The following is a 19,605-nucleotide window of genomic DNA, read 5'->3' as shown; positions in this document are numbered from 1 at the left end:
GTGTACAGACATCTAATGTCCAGCTTCATCTCCTCTCCAGTGGCTCTTACCCCTGACTGCCTGTCTCCATGTTATCTCCTTACCATGACATTATACCATCTCCACCTCTATGTATCCAGCACTGTGTACAGACATGTAATGTCCAGCTTCATCTCCTCTCCAGTGGGTCTTACCCCTGACTGCCTGTCTCCATGTTATCTCCTTACCATGACATTATACCATCTCCACCTCTATGTATCCAGCACTGTGTACAGACATCTAATGTCCAGCTTCATCTCCTCTCCAGTGGGTCTTACCCCTGACTGCCCAGCTCCATGTTATCTCCTTACCATGACATTATACCCATCTCCACCTCTATGTATCCAGCACTGTGTACAGACATGTAATGTCCAGCTTCATCTCCTCTCCAGTGGGTCTTACCCTGACTGCCTGGCTCCATGTTATCTCCTTACCATGACATTATACCCATCTCCACCTTTATGTATCCAGCACTGTGTACAGACATCTAATGTCCAGCTTCATCTCCTCTCCAGTGGGTCTTAACCCTGACTGCCTGTCTCCATGTTATCTCCTTACCATGACATTATACCATCTCCACCTCTATGTATCCAGCACTGTGTACAGACATGTAATGTCCAGCTTCATCTCCTCTCTAGTGGCTCTTACCCTGACTGCCTGGCTCCATGTTATCTCCTTACCATGACATTATACCCATCTCCACCTTTATGTATCCAGCACTGTGTACAGACATCTAATGTCCAGCTTCATCTCCTCTCCAGTGGGTCTTAACCCTGACTGCCTGTCTCCATGTTATCTCCTTACCATGACATTATACCATCTCCACCTCTATGTATCCTGCACTGTGTACAGACATGTAATGTCCAACTTCATCTCCTCTCCGTGGGTCTTACCCCTGACTGCCCGACTCCATGTTATCTCCTTACCATGACATTATACCATCTCCACCTCTATGTATCCATGTTATCTCCTTACCCATCTCCACCTCTATATATCCTGCACTGTGTACAGACATCTAATGTCCAGCTTCATCTCCTCTCCAGTGGGTCTTACCCTGACTGCCTGACTCCATGTTATCTCCTTACCATGACATTATACCCATCTCCACCTCTATATATCCAGCACTGTGTACAGACATGTAATGTCCAGCTTCATCTCCTCTCCAGTGGGTCTTACCCCTGACTGCTCGGCTCCATGTTATCTCCTTACCATGACATTATACCATCTCCACCTCTATGTATCCATGTTATCTCCTTACCCATCTCCACCTCTATATATCCTGCACTGTGTACAGACATCTAATGTCCAGCTTCATCTCCTCTCCAGTGGGTCTTACCCTGACTGCCTGACTCCATGTTATCTCCTTACCATGACATTATACCCATCTCCACCTCTATGTATCCAGCACTGTGTACAGACATGTAATGTCCAGCTTCATCTCCTCTCCAGTGGGTCTTACCCCTGACTGCCCGACTCCATGTTATCTCCTTACCATGACATTATACCATCTCCACCTCTATGTATCCATGTTATCTCCTTACCCATCTCCACCTCTATATATCCTGCACTGTGTACAGACATCTAATGTCCAGCTTCATCTCCTCTCCAGTGGGTCTTACCCTGACTGCCTGACTCCATGTTATCTCCTTACCATGACATTATACCCATCTCCACCTCTATGTATCCAGCACTGTGTACAGACATCTAATGTCCAGCTTCATCTCCTCTCCAGTGGGTCTTACCCCTGACTGCCCGACTTCATGTTATCTCCTAAGGCCTCTTTCACACTTGCGTTGTCCGGATCCGGCGTGTACTCCACTTGCCGGAATTACACCCCAGATCCGGAAAAACGCAAGTGTACTGAAAGCATTTGAAGACGGATCCGTCTTCAAAATGCTTTCAGTGTTACTATGGCAGCCAGGACGCTATTAAAGTCCTGGTTGCCATAGTAGGAGCGGGGGAGCGGTATACTTACAGTCCGTGCGGCTCCCCGGGGCGCTCCCGAATGACGTCAGAGCGCCCCATGCGCATGGATGACGTGTCCAATGCGATCACGTGATCCATGCGCTTGGGGCGCCCTGACGTCACTCTGGAGCGCCCCGGGAGCTGCACGGACGGTAAGTATGCTGCTCCCCGCTACACTTTACCATGGCTGCCAGGACTTTAGCGTCCCGGCAGCCATGGTAACCATTCAGAAAAAGCTAAACGTCGGATCCGGTAATGCGCCGAAACGACGTTTAGCTTAAGGCCGGATCCGGATCAATGCCTTTCAATGGGCATTAATTCCGGATCCGGCCTTGCGGCAAGTCTTCAGGATTTTTGGCCGGAGCAAAAAGTGCAGCATGCTGCTGTATTTTCTCCGGCCAAAAAACGTTCCGTTCCGGAACTGAAGACATCCTGATGCATCCTGAACGGATTTCTCTCCATTCAGAATGCATTGGGATAATCCTGATCAGGATTCTTCCGGCATAGAGCCCCGACGACGGAACTCTATGCCGGAAGACAAGAACGCAAGTGTGAAAGAGCCCTTACTATGACATTATACCCATCTCCACCTCTTTGTATCCCGCACTGTGTACAGACATCTAATTTTTCTGCTTCGATGCAGCAGCTGGTGTTACCTCTGCAGACAGGCTGATGGACCCGGTCCCTTCTCCACCTAAGAAGTGTATGACGCGTCTTTACGGATTACCTTACTTGTCTCGGGTGGGAATACCCCTTTAAACAGGATTATTAGAATCCACTGGATTACAGTCCCATCAGTAGGCAGAACACCTGAGGGATCCCCCATCATGCAGGCCTCAGTAGAGTTAAAAGAGGATCTGGTGAAGGAAGACGATGGCGGTAAATAATTGACAGATTTAGGTTCCTCCATCTGTAAAAGCTGCACCCCTGGACTGAGGTGCCCGACACCATCAATTATTAACCGATTGAGCAATGCCGAGCACCAGGGTCACTGTAAAAAAAAGTGAAATTATATAAAGTGACATTGGAATGGAGACAACAGCTCTGGATGTGACTGGAGAAAAGCTCTAAGGTAACATTGGAATGGAGACAACAGCTCTGGATGTGACTGGAGAAAAGCTCTAAGGTAATATTGAAATGGAAATGAGAGCTCTGGATGTGACTGGAGAAAAGCTCTAAGGTAATATTGAAATGGAAATGACAGCTCTGGATGTGATTGGAGTAGAGCTCTATATAATGTAACATTGTAATCGAGACAAATGCTCTGGATGTGACTTTAGTATAAGAAAAATGAAAGAGTTAACTTTAACAATCAGGTGACCTGCTAAATGAGAGGAGGCAAGGACTATCACTGGACACTGCAACTTTTAAAGGGCTCCAGCACTGTGTACAGACATGTAATGTCCGGCTTCATCTCCTCTCCAGTGGGTCTTACCCCTGACTGCTCGGCTCCAGGTTATCTCCTTACCATGACATTATACCATCTCCACCTCTATGTATCCAGCACTGTGGACAGACATCTAATGTCCAGCTTCATCTCCTCTCCAGTGGGTCTTACCCCTGACTGCTCGGCTCCATGTTATCTCCTTACCATGACATTATACCCATCTCCACCTTTATGTATCCAGCACTGTATACAGACATGTAATGTCCAGCTTCATCTCCTCTCCAGTGGGTCTCACCCCTGACTGCTCAGCTCCATGTTATCTCCTTACCATGACATTATACCATCTCCACCTCTATGTATCCAGCACTGTATACAGACATCTAATGTCTAGCTTCATCTCCTCTCCGTGGGTCTTACCCTGACTGCTCGGCTCCATGTTATCTCCTTACCATGACATTATACCATCTCCACCTCTATGTATCCAGCACTGTGTACAGACATGTAATGTCCAGCTTTATCTCCTCTCCAGTGGGTCTTACCCCTGACTGCTCAGCTCCATGTTATCTTCTTACCATGACTTTATACCCATCTCCACCTCTATGTATCCAGCACTGTGTACAGACATCTAATGTCCAGCTTCATCTCCTCTCCAGTGGGTCTCACCCCTGACTGCTCAGCTCCATGTTATCTCCTTACCATGACATTATACCCATCTCCACCTCTATGTATCCAGCACTGTGTACAGACATCTAATGTCCAGCTTCATCTCCTCTCCAGTGGGTCTCACCCCTGACTGCTCAGCTCCATGTTATCTCCTTACCATGACATTATACCCATCTCCACCTCTATGTATCCAGCACTGTGGACAGACATGTAATGTCCAGCTTCATCTCCTCTCCAGTGGGTCTCACCCCTGACTGCTCAGCTCCATGTTATCTCCTTACCATGACATTATACCCATCTCCACCTCTATGTATCCAGCACTGTGTACAGACATCTAATGTCCAGCTTCATCTCCTCTCCAGTGGGTCTCACCCCTGACTGCTCAGCTCCATGTTATCTCCTTACCATGACATTATACCCATCTCCACCTCTATGTATCCAGCACTGTGTACAGACATGTAATGTCCAGCTTCATCTCCTCTCCAGTGGGTCTCACCCCTGACTGCTCAGCTCCATGTTATCTCCTTACCATGACATTATACCCATCTCCACCTCTATGTATCCAGCACTGTGTACAGACATGTAATGTCCAGCTTTATCTCCTCTCCAGTGGGTCTTACCCCTGACTGCTCAGCTCCATGTTATCTTCTTACCATGACTTTATACCCATCTCCACCTCTATGTATCCAGCACTGTGTACAGACATCTAATGTCCAGCTTCATCTCCTCTCCAGTGGGTCTCACCCCTGACTGCTCAGCTCCATGTTATCTCCTTACCATGACATTATACCCATCTCCACCTCTATGTATCCAGCACTGTGTACAGACATGTAATGTCCAGCTTTATCTCCTCTCCAGTGGGTCTTACCCTGACTGCCCGGCTCCGTGTTATCTCCTTACCATGACATTATACCATCTCCACCTTTGTGTATCCAGCACTGTGTACAGACATCTAATGTCCAGCTTCATCTCCTCTCCATTGGGTCTCACCCCTGACTGCCTGGCTCCATGTTATCTCCTTACCATGACATTATACCCATCTCCACCTCTATGTATCCAGCACTGTGTACAGACATCTAATGTCCAGCTTCATCTCCTCTCCAGTGGGTCTCACCCCTGACTGCTCAGCTCCATGTTATCTCCTTACCATGACATTATACCCATCTCCACCTCTATGTATCCAGCACTGTGTACAGACATGTAATGTCCAGCTTCATCTCCTCTCCAGTGGGTCTTACCCCTGACTGCCTGGCTCCGTGTTATCTCCTTACCATGACATTTATACCCATCTCCACCTCTATGTATCCAGCACTGTGTACACACATCTAATGTCCAGCTTCATCTCCTCTCCAGTGGGTCTTACCCTGACTGCCTGGCTCCATGTTATCTCCTTACCATGACATTATACCTATCTCCAGCACTTTGTACAGACATGTAATGTCCAGCTTCATCTCCTCTCCAGTGGGTCTTACCCCTGACTGCCCGACTCCAGGTTTTCTCCTTTCTATGGCCGCATTTATTTTGAATGGCACAATCTGCTGCAGCATAGATTTGATGGATGGCATTCTTCAGGTTTCTGATGATCTTTACCAGAACCACCAGTTATCCAGAGATCTCATGATGGGGCTATTGGTGCTTAGTGGCTTCTCTTGGTATCTCCTAATGTGCAGTGCCTAATATCCTTTTTTAGCCGGCTGTGTGATAGTATTTATTCTAATGGCCAGTTTACGCTGTGTTCAGCAGTTGGGTGGAGTGGGGGCATGTCGGGAGTTGTATCAGGGCTTGGACTCCGGCCCTGTAAAATATACGAACATGTGCACCTGGGAACAGGTGTTAATGTTGGCAAAATACTACTTCATCCAGGGGCTATCATCCAGGGGTTATCAATCAAGGGCTATCATCCAGGGGTTATCATCCAGGGGTTATCATCCAGGGGTTATCAATCAAGGGCTATCATCCAGGGGTTATCATCCAGGGGTTATCAATCAAAGGCTATCATACAGGAATTATCAATCAGGTGCTATCATCCAGCGATTATCAATCAGGGGCTGTGGTAGTTTTTCTGCCCAGGAGCACACCTCGTCATAAATCAGCCGAGTCTTATGGAAGAGTAGAGGAGAATCTAAGACCAGCGTAAAAAGCCCCCAAAATGCTCAGACTGGAGAGCACATTTACTAATCTAGGTATTAATTACTGCAATCCCCTCTATGTGAGAGGGCATCTGCCACTACCAGGTAGAGATTGACTTTTACTCCTCAAGTGCAGGTTCAACAATTCACCTGCCCTGAGAGACGTCCACACCAGTAATGACTCTGCACATTGGGAGACGGCTGCGCGGTTCTGACTCCTCAGCAGTAAAGTCCATTTAGCAGTGAGGTTTCAATATTATTATTTTAAAGCGCCATTAATTCCTGGCACTGCACATATGAAAAGGGTTCACATACAGTACAGACCAAAAGTTTGGACACACCTTCTCATTCAAAGAGTTTTCTTTATTTTCATGACTATGAAGGCATCAAAACTATGAATTAACACATGTGGAATTATATACATAACAAACAAGTGTGAAACAACTGAAAATATGTCATATTCTAGGTTCTTCAAAGTAGCCACCTTTTGCTTTGATTACTGCTTTGCACACTCTTGGCATTCTCTTGATGAGCTTCAAGAGGTAGTCACCTGAAATGGTCTTCCAACAGTCTTGAAGGAGTGCCCAGAGATGCTTAGCACTTGTTGGCCCTTTTGCCTTCACTCTGTGGTCCAGCTCACCCCAAACCATCTCGATTGGGTTCAGGTCCGGTGACTGTGGAGGCCAGGTCATCTGGCGCAGCACCCCATCACTCTCCTTAATGGTCAAAAAGCCCTTACTTTCAAAGTTTTCCCAATTTTTCGGCTTACTGACTGACCTTCATTTCTTAAAGTAATGATGGCCACTCGTTTTTCTTTACTTAGCTGCTTTTTTCTTGCCATAATACAAATTCTAACAGTCTATTCAGTAGGACTATCAGCTGTGTATCCACCTGACTTCTCCTCAACGCCACTGATGGTCCCAACCCCATTTATAAGGCAAGAAATCCCACTTATTAAACCTGAAAGGGCACACCTGTGAAGTGAAAACCATTTCAGGGGACTACCTCTTGAATCTCATCAAGAGAATGCCAAGAGTGTGCAAAGCAGTAATCAAAGCAAAAGGTGGCTACTTTGACGAACCTAGAATATGACATATTTTCAGTTGTTTCAGTAGTCCTCTAAATGTGGCGCAATCTGATGTATAATCTATCGCTTAAATATTATACCAAAAGTTCACTGTTATTTGTAGCGAATGATGAAAATGTCCTTTGGATGCAAGAAATATAAATCCAAGTCCGCTATTGGGGGTACTGTCCCTTTAAATAACACTGAATGTTAGCATTAAGTCCACTATATTCCGCAATGTGTTGAAAGTAGTTTCGGGGACTTCTCTCCCCTTCCTCAGTGGCCATCTGAGGAAGGGAAGAGAAGTCCCCGAAACGCGTCTGGCGTTATATCTCTGCGTAATATAAGAAATTGGATATGATCAAGACTTCTTAAGCAGTTTTAAATTTGGAGCGCTCCATTTTTTCTATCCAGCGTGAGTACCTCTCACAGGAACCCGGAACTAAGCCATCAAGTCCCGCGATACCTTGAGACAACACGTGACAGACACCAAGGAGCGAGGACGCCGGAAGTAACCTCGAGCGGTGCGGTAAGCTGAATAACGGGACTGCCGGGGACTTGCATACACCGGTAAGCAAACTTCTTTCCCACAGCATTGAGCACCGGAGGGCCCGGAGGCTTTCTAATACCAGCTAAAAAGTCCACCGCTACTTTCAACACATTGCGGAATATAGTGGACTTAATGCTAACATTCAGTGTTATTTAAAGGGACAGTACCCCCAATAGCGGACTTGGATTTATATTTCTTGCATCCAAAGGACATTTTCATCATTCGCTACAAATAACAGTGAACTTTTGGTATAATATTTAAGCGATAGATTATACATCAGATTGCGCCACATTTAGAGGACTACTTCTCCATATAGGATTCTACTATCAGTGCACCGCACTATTTATATTTTTAATTGTTTTAATATTGTGTTGATTATATGCTGTTTTATTCATGCTGTCCACACTCCATTGTTGAGTGGGTGGCGATTAAATGCTGTTGATGTGAACCATATAGCGAGTGCCAGTCACTTTTTACTCAGTCCCCTGAATTGGTCTTCCAACAGTCTTGAAGGAGTTCCCAGAGATGCTTAGCACTTGTTGGCCCTTTTGCCTTCACTCTGCGGTCCAGCTCACCCCAAACCATCTCGATTGGGTTCAGGTCCGGTGACTGTGGAGGCCAGGTCATCTGGCGCAGCACCCCATCACTCTCCTTCATGGTCAAATAGCCCTTACTTTCAAAGTTTTCCCAATTTTTCGGCTGACTGACTGACCTTCATTTCTTAAAGCAATGATGGCCACTCGTTTTTCTTTACTTAGCTGCTTTTTTCTTGCCATAATACAAATTCTAACAGTCTATTCAGTAGGACTATCAGCTGTGTATCCACCTGACTTCTCCTCAACGCAACTGATGGTCCCAACCCCATTTATAAGGCAAGAAATCCCACTTATTAAACCTGACAGGGCACACCTGTGAAGTGAAGACCATTTCAGGGGACTACCTCTTGAAGCTCATCAAGAGAATGCCAAGAGTGTGCAAAGCAGTAATCCAAGCAAAAGGTGGCTACTTTGAAGAACCTAGAATATGACATATTTTCAGTTGTTTCACACTTGTTTGTTATGTATATAATTCCACATGTGTTAATTCATAGTTTTGATGCCTTCATAGTCATGAAAATAAAGAAAACTCTTTGAATGAGAAGGTGTGTCCAAACTTTTGGTCTGTACTGTACATAATAGAAAGATAAGTACAAAGAGCATGCACGAAATGAGTGACGGATTGATAAAGGAAGGGAGAAGACCCTGTCAGGAAAGGAGACAGCAGGTAGAAGCTGCTCCGATGGTTGTGTAGTGGCAGCAGGGTTATTGTAGGGTGTACTGTAGCTTTCCTTTCAGGTTGCGTTTGGATGGTAAAAAGGATTCTGATGTGCTCGGTTAGTAATTTCCAGAGTATGGGGAGGTGCATGGACAAGAGAAGAGCAAGAAGGTCTTCAAAGCATCAGAGGTTATGTGTGAGGCAATATAAGAGATTAAGTCAAAGATGTGTGGAGAGGACTAGGGATGAGCGAACCTGAACTGTATAGTTCGGGTTCGTACCGAATTTTGGGGTGTTCGTGACACGGACCCGAACCCAAACATTTACGTAAAAGTTCGGGTTTGGTGTTCGGCGCTTTCTTGGCACTTTTTGAAAGGCTGCAAAGCAGCCAATCAACAAGCGTCATAATACTTGCCCCAAGAGGCCATCACAGCCATGACTACTATTGGCATGGCTGTGATTGGCCAGTGCAGCATGTGACCCAGCCTCTATTTAAGCTGGAGTCTCGTAGCGCCGCACGTCTCTCTGCTCTGATCAGTGTAGGGAGAGGCTGCAGCTGCTGCTGTTAGGGCGAGATTAGGCAGGGATTTACTTACTGAAGTGATCGATATACAGCTGTGTATCATACAACCTCTGCTATTCAATGGCTCACTGTTTTTAGGCTGCCCAGAGCGTTTTTCTGGGGTGATCGGCGGCCATTTTGTGTCTTGTGGTGCGCCAGCACAAGCTGCCACCAAGTCCATTTAACCATCAATAGTGTGTTGTTGTTTTTTTGCTATATCCTACATCAGGGGCTTGGCTGTGCTTGCTATTTTATTGAGGGGTGAAATACAATTCCCAAAATAGCAGTACCCTAAATCTGGTGTTTCAGCTGTGGCTAGCCAATTGTAATACTGTCTGCTGTCTGGCAAAGGATATATTTTGTTCTGGGTTGAAATTCAATTCCCAAATTAGCAATTCCCTAAATCAGTGGTTTCTGCTGTAGCAGGCCAAGTTTAAATCTATCCATAAAAGGGTATATTACATTGAAGGTAGGGATCGACCGATTATCGGTTTTACCGATATTATCGGCCGATATTTAGTATTTTGACCGTTATCGGCATCTATTTTGCGGATATTCCGATAACATATTGGGAACACAGATCGCGCTGCTCTCAGCGCTCTCCGCGTTCCCTCAGCAGCACAGGGGAGAAGGAAGCAGTGTCTCCTCCCCCTGTGATGCTGCTGCCGCCAATTAGAGGAGAGAGGACAAAAGAAGGGGAGGGAATAAGGCCACCGCTCCACCAATGAAGATAAGTCTTTCATTAATTCATATACAGGAGGCGGGAGCTGGCTGCAGAGTCACATAGCCGGCTCCCAACCTCTATGAGCGGTAGCTGTGATCTGCGGTAGTTAACCCCTTAGGTGCCTCGGATCGCAGCTACCGCTCATAGAGGTCGGGAGCCGGCTATGTGATTCTGCAGCCAGCTCCCGCCTCCTGTATATGAATTAATGAGAGATTTCTCTTCATTGGTGGCGCAGTGCGCCCCCCCCCCAAGCCCCCAAGTATTAGTCATTGGTGGCACAGTGCGCCCCCCACCCCAGTATTAAAAACGTTGGTGGCGCAGTACGCCCCCCCACCCAAGCCCCCCCCCCCCCCCAGTATTAATCATTGGTGGCAGTGGCCACAGGATCCCCTCTCCCCTGCTCCTCCGATCGGAGCCCCAGCAGTGTAATCCTGGGGCTCCGATCAGTTACCATGGCAGCCAGGACGCTACTGAAGCACTGGCTGCCATGTTCAGCTCCATGCTGCTGTGTGCACAAAGCCCAGAACAGCAGGGACAGTGTGAGATCCTATCAGGGTGAATAGGACAAAGGTTCTAGTCCCTAAGGGGGCTAAAAGTTAGAAAAATAAATAAATATTAAGTATAAATGAAAAAGAAAGATTTACAAAAAAAATAAAAATACACGTTAACAATAAACATATTAATTTTCAGCAGATTTGTGTAGGAATTTTTATTTTTTTTTAAAACGAAAATTCCCAGAATATCGGTATAAATTATCGGCTATTGGCCTGAAAGTTCACAAATTATCGGTATCGGCCCTAAAAAATCAATATCGGTCGATCCCTAATTGAAGGTGCTGATAGGGTCATCCTCAATAACTTCACACGCTACCATGCATCTCCAAGTCTAATTCTGTCCGTAAAAGGAAACCTTTCATCCAGCACCTAAATACTAGGCCTACAGTTTAGATTCAGCTAAATCTGTGGTTTCTGCTGTGCCTGTATTAGTGTAATACGGTACCTAAATAGATAGCCAGATAGTGTTACCGTAGGTGCCTGTAAAAAAAGGCCTGAATTTGAATTCAATACATTGGGCCAAATAATTTTTTTCTTATTGTGGTGAACGGTAACAATGAGGAAACTATCTAGTAAGGGACACGGACGTGGACATGGTCGTGGTGGTGTTAGTGGACCCTCTGGTGCTGGGAGAGGACAAGGCCGTTCTGCCACAGCCACACGTCCTAGTGAACCAACTACCTCAGGTCCCAGTAGACGCCAGAATTTACAGCGATATTTGGTGGGGCCCAATGCCGTTCTAAGGATGGTAAGGCCTGAGCAGGTACAGGCATTAGTCAATTGGGTGGCCGACAGTGGATCCAGCACGTTCACATTATCTCCCACCCAGTCTTCTGCAGAAAGCGCACAAATGGCGCATGAAAACCAAGCCCATCAGTCTGTCACATCACCCCCATGCATATCGGGGAACCTGTCTGAGCCTCAAGTTATGCAGCAGTCTCTTATGCTGTTTGAAGACTCTGCTGGCAGGGTTTCCCAAGGGAATCCACCTAGCCCTTCCCCAGGGGTGGAAGACATAGAATGCACTGACGCACAACCACTTATGTTTCCTGATGATGAGGACATGGGAATACCACCTCAGCACGTCTCTGATGATGACGAAACACAGGTGCTGTAACGGACCGTTTCAGCAGACAAGGGGTTAAAATCAGTTTAGGCGATATGCCCCTTTCTGAGAGACAGGCACAGCTACTGCAGAACACCAACTCCCGAACTGGATACAAAATAGCACTCCAAACTGGAACCTCACGAATAGCTGCTAGCAGACGAACAGGAATCAGCTTACACTCCTGGCAATCAGTCTCTAACAGCATACAGCGGATCCCCCCAATAACGAGACAAGGCTCCGTGTTGAGGGTCAAGCAGTGGTCTGACTTTACTTCAAGTACAGCCTCTTTTATTCACAAAAAACAAACATAGTACTGCCCACAGGGTTTTGAAATACAACCAATTAGTAATTTACAACACATACAATGTAAGTACAGCAACCAATCGTTCACGCCCCCAGAGGACCAGAAGGGAGACTGCGACACAGGACAGATACAACATATCCCCACAATGCATCATGGTTTCCTCCTCTCTGTCCCGGAGACAACCGAGGAGCAATCCAATTATCTCTCAGGACAAAGGGAAATCGCCAATACACATGTGGATACAACAGGACAGGAATCACCATTTAAACACACAATGGGACAATGGCACAATAGAAACACACCCAGCATATTCCTCCCAAGCTGACAAGTTACACTTATTATTAAGAGACCGACTGTCTCTGCTCCCAATACAGTGTCCTGCTGCTGGGGAAAGGAGACTGGGCTCTCTATTCCCTGCTGGACACTCTGCCGCTGGGGGACAGGACCGACTGTCTCTGCCCCCTGTAACTCCGCCTGCCGCTGGGGAATGGAGACTGGGCTCCCAATTCCCAATAAATCACACGGCCGCTGGGTAATGGAGACTGGGCTCCCAATTCCCAAAAAATCATGCTGCTGCTGGGGGGCAGGAACAACTACCTCTGCCCCCTGTAACTCAGCCTGCCACTGGGGAGGGAGGACGCTGCTCTCCTCTCCCTGCACTTCACACTGCCGCTGGGGAATGGAGACTGGGCTCCCAATTCCCTGCAATTCACACTGCCGCTGGGGAATGGAGACTGGGCTCCCAATTCCCTGCAATTCACACTGCCGCTGGGGAATGGAGACTGGGCTCCCAATTCCCTGCTGGACACTCTGCCGCTGGGGAGAGGAGACTGAGCTCCCTCTGTCCCGCAACTGTAACTTCCGATGGAGGTCCACCCAACGTGGCAGCTGACCGTCACCTTCTGCCCGGTATAGTAGGGTCTTTAACACTAGACTCCTCATGAACTTCACGTATTTCTCAGCTGGATTGGGTCCGAAGAAGTTCAGCCGCAACCACATCATACGATCAAATTCCTCAACAGAGTATCTGTACTCCACTGCTGGTTCCATCTTGGTGCTTTTAGGGTCACTGTACTGAGACATGCGTTGCCCTTAAGTTGTAAAATCCAAAGAAATGGTGTCTCCTGTAGCTGTCCTTCTGGCTGTAGGAACGATCCCACTGCTGCCACCAATGTAACGGACCGTTTCAGCAGACAAGGTGTTAAAATCCGTTTAGGCGATATGCCCATTTCTGAGAGACAGGCACAGCTACTGCAGAACACCAACTCCCGAACTGGATACAAAATAGCACTCCAAACTGGAACCTCACGAATAGCTGCTAGCAGACGAACAGGAATCAGCTTACACTCCTGGCAATCAGTCTCTAACAGCATACAGTGGATCCCCCAATAACGAGACAAGGCTCCGTGTTGAGGGTCAAGCAGTGGTCTGACTTTACTTCAAGTACAGCCTCTTTTATTCACAAAAAACAAACATAGTACTGCCCACAGGGTTTTGAAATACAACCAATCAGTATATTACAACACATACAATGTAAGTACAGCAACCAATCGTTCACGCCCCCAGAGGACCAGAAGGGAGACTGTGACAGAGGACAGATACAACATATCCCCACAATGCATCATGGTTTCCTCCTCTCTGTCCCGGAGACAACCGAGGAGCAATCCAATTATCTCTCAGGACAAAGGGAAATCGCCAATACACATGTGGGGACAACAGGACAGATATCACCATTTAAACACACAATGGGACAATAGAAACACACCCAGCATATTCCTCCCAAGCTGACAAGTTACACTTATTATAAATTGTTACAACTTTGTGAGTTTACATTGTCCATACATATAACTTACATCAATTTAAACATAGTCACAGTAATGCCATCATTCTAAAATATAACTTTTAATATTTATAAATAAAATAGTCAATGAATCCCTCTAAGTAATAATTAATCAATAAACATAGAAAGAAAAAAAAAGGAAAAGTAAATTTGAAAACTAGGGTCAGAGTGATAGAAGTAGCAAGATGTTTGTTGATGGTTAGTAGATGTTAATGAAACCTATTTAGGGAGGTAATAGCCCTATTTAGGACCCTAACGTAGTAGACCTACCTAATACGGAATAGCCGCCCGTTTCTCGTGCCTCCTAAAGTCCCTAGTTGGCCCTGTAGGGATGGATGCCTATATAAAGGGGACCCTATAGAAATGCCTGGGCTAATCTACACAAGAAAAATAATAAATGTACACAGATTACAAAACCCGGTGACAGACTACACCCAAATATGAAAATAAGATATATAGAAATTACAGAAGTGAAATGTCCAAACTTGGCCCTACGCGTTTCGCCTGGTTGGTGTCAGGCTCATCAGGGGACATATTTAGCAAAGAATACCTATCACCATAGAATAATACAAATATTATTACATATATATATATATAAAGATTTTTATTTCCTTTTTATATTTTTCTCCTCCGTTTGAGGGTACGTAGAAAGATATTAGGATTTAAAATAGAATAGGCCAGTACTTAAATTAATACTGATCGATAAAGTCAATAGGATGATCAGATCAATTGCCATCAGCAGGAGACAATCAATGAATTGATGAGCGAGAGGAGATAACGATATTGATAGAAAACCCCAGCTCATTCATCCATCTCGTGCTAAGGGCTGTGGCCAGACTGAGATACACCAAACCATATATTTAGGTGTATACTAGTCTGTCTGTTATATTGGGACTCTGCCTCTAAATTTTCAACATCACCAAAAGTTATGCCAATAACAGATATCAGATATCAATCAAGAGATAGAGATGATTCTCTTAATAAATGCCAGAACTATTTAGTTAGCTATAGATAGTGGCTAACACATCAAACGGTATATGTATATACCAACACCATTCAATATAAATACTGTGGACTAGTAGCAGCTGATTTGTATCGATAGTACTTGCGTGCCCATTTGGGGCTGGTTGAATCGATGGTAATGTCCGCAGCTCCAGGTGTGATCTTGAGGGCATTGACACCCTTGTATACCTTCTAGAGGAAGGGGAAAGACCCAAGGGCCAGGGCCCCTTTACTACCTTGAGAAATAAGAGTGTCAAGATGCCACCCAAAACATTAAATGACGCAAATATTGACATCTTTTTAAAATCTGTCATACGTGATCTTGAAAAAATTGCCCATACTACATCTGTAAAAAATTACACTACGGGAGAAATGACTGCATTACAGAACTTAAGCATTAATAGGGACATCATCATTAAATCATCGGACAAGGGGGGGAATATTGTTGTCCTCTCAGTACAACAATATAGAGATATGTGCCTCTCCTTGGTCTTAGATAAAAACAGCTATACAGTCCTGATGGTGGATCCAACTGACAGATTCCAGAGGGAACTGGTTCAGATATTACAAGAAGGCCTGGAAAATAGATGTATTGATCGTAAAGAATTTGAATATTTGTTACCCACAATCCCTAAAACAGCGACTTTCTATGGACTCCCAAAGATACACAAGGGTGTCAACCCCCTAAAGGGACGTCCAATAGTCTCTGGGATTGATAGTCTTACCCATCATGCCGGTGTATATATTGACAAAATTCTTCGTCCCTTTGTATCCACACTTCCCTCCTATTTACAGGACACGACTGATTTACTGCAAAGAGTTGAGGGTGTTACTATAGAACCCGATAGTTGGTTTGCCTCCATAGATGTAGAGGCTCTATATACCTCTATCCCTCATAATAAGGGCCTGTCAGCAGTGAAATTCTTTCTGGACTCCAGATCTGTGGACTTACACCAACACAATCAATTTACCCTTCAGCTTCTCAATTTTATTTTAACACACAATTATTTTATTTTTGAGAACCGCTTCTACCACCAGCTCAGGGGTACTGCGATGGGCAGCCCGTGTGCACCAACGTATGCCAACTTACTCCTGGGCTGGTGGGAGGACACAGTTGTCTTTACTGAATCTATGTTATCTTGGACCAGATTTATCACACTCTGGTCCAGATACATAGACGACATTTTTCTTTTATGGTCTGGGACAACCAATGAATTCCAACAATTTATGGATACACTGAATTCCAACCATATTGGACTTTTCTTCACCTCTGAAATACACCATAATACCATCAATTTTTTGGATGTATGTCTAGAAAGAGATGAACACAATAACATTAAGACGACCCTTTTTTGGAAAAAGACTTCTACTAACAGTCTCTTACGATGGGAGAGTTTTCATCCTATCCCACTTAAAAGAGGCATCCCAAAGGGTCAGTTCTTGAGAGTCCGGAGAAATTGTTCAGACAACAAAAGCTTCACATATGAAGCATTCAAACTTTTTGACCGGTTCAAACAGAGGTGCTATCCAAGCCCGTGCCTATACCAAGCATGGGATTGGGCTAAAGCAAAGGATCGTACTGCTCTATTACGCCCAAAAATAAAGACAACAAACTCTCTGGATCCAATAAGAATTATTGGTACCTTTGATTCAGAATCCCATCAGGTTCGGGATATTCTAAACCGCTATTGGGCATTGTTAAAGACACATCCTGATTTAACACAGGTACTATCCGAGAATCCATCTATTACCTATAGACGTGGGCGCAATGTTGGCGACACGGTTGTACACAGTCACTTTGAGCCCCCAGACATGAATACATGGTTGTCCAATAGACAGATGGGCACATTTAAGTGTGGTAAATGCAAAGCTTGTGCATTCATAACCTTAGGAAAAACCTTTTCTGATAGTGCGGGAAATCGAATCTTCCATGCCCGCAACTTTGCCAACTGCAATACATCTGGGGTAATATACATGGCTCAATGTGACTGTGGACTTAAATATATAGGCAAGACTAAAAGGATTTTTAAAAAACGGATCCTAGAGCATATCGGGGATATCCGTAATAAACGGGATAAACCCGTATCAAGACATATTTGGAGTAGACATGCAGGATCTGTCAAAACTCTACACTTCTCAATGATTGAAGTCATAAAAACGTCAAAAAGAGGTGGGGATCTGGATAAATTGTTGAAACAAAAAGAATCAAGGTGGATTCACAGGCTTAACACGGTCATTCCATCCGGTTTAAATGAATCTATAGACTTTGCGTGTTTTATTTAAGGCGTTCCATCTATCTTACAGGATCATCATATCCTTTATAACATAATTATTATTAAATGTTGGGGGAAGGACCCCATATATATAAACACATCTATTTTCTGTCAATTACTCTCTAATAATTAAAATAAAATATAATAAATTTTGGCAAATGCAATTATGACGCCATAAGCCTAATATATCTAAATATCCATTTATTAAATTTTATGTGGGCCACTACTATATAATGTTATAAGTAATGTGGTTGTTATTAACTTCTAATGGGACTTATTTACTAATACCACGTATTCAATGTGGTTTATATATTAGCTACCAGCTCTGCTTTCTTGATTCTGCGGCTGGCCTGACCTAATAACCAATTGTCTGGCCCCACTTTGCTAGTCACATGACCGGTATAGCGGTCACTGAGGTGTGTATGCCGTTTGACCTATGAGATCTACCTCTTATTGTTGTCTTTGCATCATTGCATGACGTCGGACGCTGCCCGGCACTGCGATCACGTGACTTTCCTTTGTGATCCGGAAGTCACGGTCTAACACTAGACATGCAGTGTTTACCTGGGTGCGTCTTACGTCAGACGCTATCCTTTTCATCCCCAAACGAGGCCTGGTTCCAGGCGTCCGACGTCTGACGCTCTCTGTCATCACAATCACGTGGTCACCCATGTGACCCGATACCCGGAAGTTAGGGTTTAAAAGGTAGGAACGCCGGCAACACCTCGCCGCTCACCCACCGGACGCCATCACCACAGGTTTTTTCCTGAAGCTACCACTGCCATAAACACCTGGAGCTGCGGACATTACCATCGATTCATCCAGCCCCAAATGGGCACGCAAGTACTATCGATACAAATCAGCTGCTACTAGTCCACAGTATTTATATTGAATGGTGTTGGTATATACATATACCGTTTGATGTGTTAGCCACTATCTATAGCTAACTAAATAGTTCTGGCATTTATTAAGAGAATCATCTCTATCTCTTGATTGATATCTGATATCTGTTATTGGCATAACTTTTGGTGATGTTGAAAATTTAGAGGCAGAGTCCCAATATAACAGACAGACTAGTATACACCTAAATATATGGTTTGGTGTATCTCAGTCTGGCCACAGCCCTTAGCACGAGATGGATGAATGAGCTGGGGTTTTCTATCAATATCGTTATCTCCTCTCGCTCATCAATTCATTGATTGTCTCCTGCTGATGGCAATTGATCTGATCATCCTATTGACTTTATCGATCAGTATTAATTTAAGTACTGGCCTATTCTATTTTAAATCCTAATATCTTTCTACGTACCCTCAAACGGAGGAGAAAAATATAAAAAGGAAATAAAAATCTTTATATATATATATATGTAATAATATTTGTATTATTCTATGGTGATAGGTATTCTTTGCTAAATATGTCCCCTGATGAGCCTGACACCAACCAGGCGAAACGCGTAGGGACAAGTTTGGACATTTCACTTCTGTAATTTCTATATATCTTATTTTCATATTTGGGTGTAGTCTGTCACCGGGTTTTGTAATCTGTGTACATTTATTATTTTTCTTGTGTAGATTAGCCCAGGCATTTCTATAGGGTCCCCTTTATATAGGCATCCATCCCTACAGGGCCAACTAGGGACTTTAGGAGGCACGAGAAACGGGCGGCTATTCCGTATTAGGTAGGGCTACTACGTTAGGGTCCTAAATAGGGCTATTACCTCCCTAAATAGGTTTCATTAACATCTACTAACCATCAACAAACATCTTGCTACTTCTATCACTCTGACCCTAGTTTTCAAATTTACTTTTCCTTTTTTTCTTTCTATGTTTATTGATTAATTATTACTTAGAGGGATTCATTGACTATTTTATTTATAAATATTAAAAGTTATATTTTAGAATGATGGCATTACTGTGACTATGTAATTTGTTGACCATATTCTTTTATAGAATTCCCTGAACAGGAATTTGTTCAACCTGTGAATATCAATTTAAACAGTATAACTTGGGGACAAACCTATCCAAAATTCACTTGAATAGGTTCAGGGGTTTAAAAGTTAGTATGGGCCATAATCCTGAGGCAAGAGGCTTTTAAACAGGCCTCTCCAAAACCCAGTGGCGAGGTTGGTTTCGCCACAGGTGCCAACTGCTGCGTCTTTCTGCAGTGTGCAGACCGAAAAGGAGGTCAGGGAGGAAGACTGGGTGGA

The 19,605-nt window shown here is 44.6% G+C and overlaps 1 protein-coding gene across 8 annotated transcripts in view; it reads left to right on the top strand.

The window, feature by feature from the left end:
- LOC120986730 (monocarboxylate transporter 13-like) overlaps positions 1–19,605 on the top strand; it is a 144,714-nt gene that overhangs the window by 23,623 nt on the left and 101,486 nt on the right. Inside the window, exon 1 of one of the 8 annotated variants that reach the window (XM_040415437.1) lies at positions 2,995–3,109. The exons of the other annotated variants lie outside the window; for them this stretch is intronic. The gene's annotated coding sequence lies outside the window, so the exon portion shown is untranslated. Of the gene's footprint in view, positions 1–2,994; positions 3,110–19,605 lie in introns of those variants that run through there. 8 annotated transcript variants of the gene reach the window in all.

Source organism: Bufo bufo, chromosome 1 (genome assembly GCF_905171765.1).
Source record: "Bufo bufo chromosome 1, aBufBuf1.1, whole genome shotgun sequence".
Lineage (NCBI taxonomy): Eukaryota > Metazoa > Chordata > Amphibia > Anura > Bufonidae > Bufo > Bufo bufo.
The sequence above is the reverse complement of the archived record's forward strand: the minus strand, read 5'-3'. Positions and strand labels throughout refer to the sequence as shown.